The sequence below is a fragment of the Aplysia californica genome, unplaced genomic scaffold, assembly GCF_000002075.1.
Source record: "Aplysia californica isolate F4 #8 unplaced genomic scaffold, AplCal3.0 scaffold00040, whole genome shotgun sequence".
Lineage (NCBI taxonomy): Eukaryota > Metazoa > Mollusca > Gastropoda > Aplysiida > Aplysiidae > Aplysia > Aplysia californica.
This window is the reverse complement of record NW_004797310.1, coordinates 34323-35213: the sequence shown is the minus strand read 5'-3', so window position 1 is coordinate 35213 and position 891 is coordinate 34323. Positions and strand designations below refer to the sequence as shown.

At 37.6% G+C, this 891-nt stretch overlaps 1 protein-coding gene across 1 annotated transcript in view; it reads right to left on the bottom strand.

Moving 5' to 3' along the window:
* The window catches only part of LOC106014246, an 11878-nt gene that overhangs the window by 7625 nt on the left and 3362 nt on the right, over window positions 1–891 (bottom strand). The window lies entirely within an intron of this gene.

The window sequence follows — 891 nt, the reverse complement described above, 5'->3', positions numbered from 1 at the left end:
CCCCCCCTTTCTTCTTCACAGTGAGGAAAATTCGATAAACAGCACTGCTAATTGATTCCCTCCCTTCAAAGGATGGAGGTACTCGGAGCGTAGACGGTTTCTACAGTTAATTGTTTTGTGCTATTGTTGTACTTGTTTTGTATTTTTAATGCCTGTCCTAGTTTTTTTAAAACCTCTATAAATATGTGTCACGACGTTGTAGAATCAGGCGCTCGTCAATTTTTGGGCATACGGGATTATTGGTATCGTCTTAAATTTTGTTCATTTGCCTTCCCTTGGGTAAAAAGAAAATACCTATCTATTTTGAATAGAATTCGAAATATTTGCGATTGAAGAAGGTCAAGGTTGCCTGGTTTCAGAGGTAAAATTAGTGAGAAAATGCCCGCCAAAGCTTGGTAGCTTCCATAGACTGAGTCCTTGGAAACTTACAATTTACATTTTTTGCGTCTTTAATCAATGTTTTTCTGTAGAATCCAAACCAGACTGTGTTTTAAATGGCCATTAAAGGTGTTGTACCAACAACAAAAAATTAAAATAAAATGCCCTTCGGTCAAAAATATTCAAGATTCCTTTGATTTCATTATTTTGACGAGCGCCTGAGTTCACCACGATGCCTCACCTATTTCCAAACCAGTGCATGTGAAACGGCGGAGTGTTTGTGTGGTTACTTCAAACGATTCAACTCTCAGAATGGTCTCTCGCTCTGTTGACATTTTCAAAGAACAATGAAATAAATAAACCCCCACTAAACCAATAAACTAACCCTAGATCTAATGCAAACACTGAAAATACATTGGCGAAAACTACTCAACACAGAACAAAGCAATTGAAAAAGCAAACTGCTACCTGTCTCATTATCTATCACACACATACACAAACACACACACACAC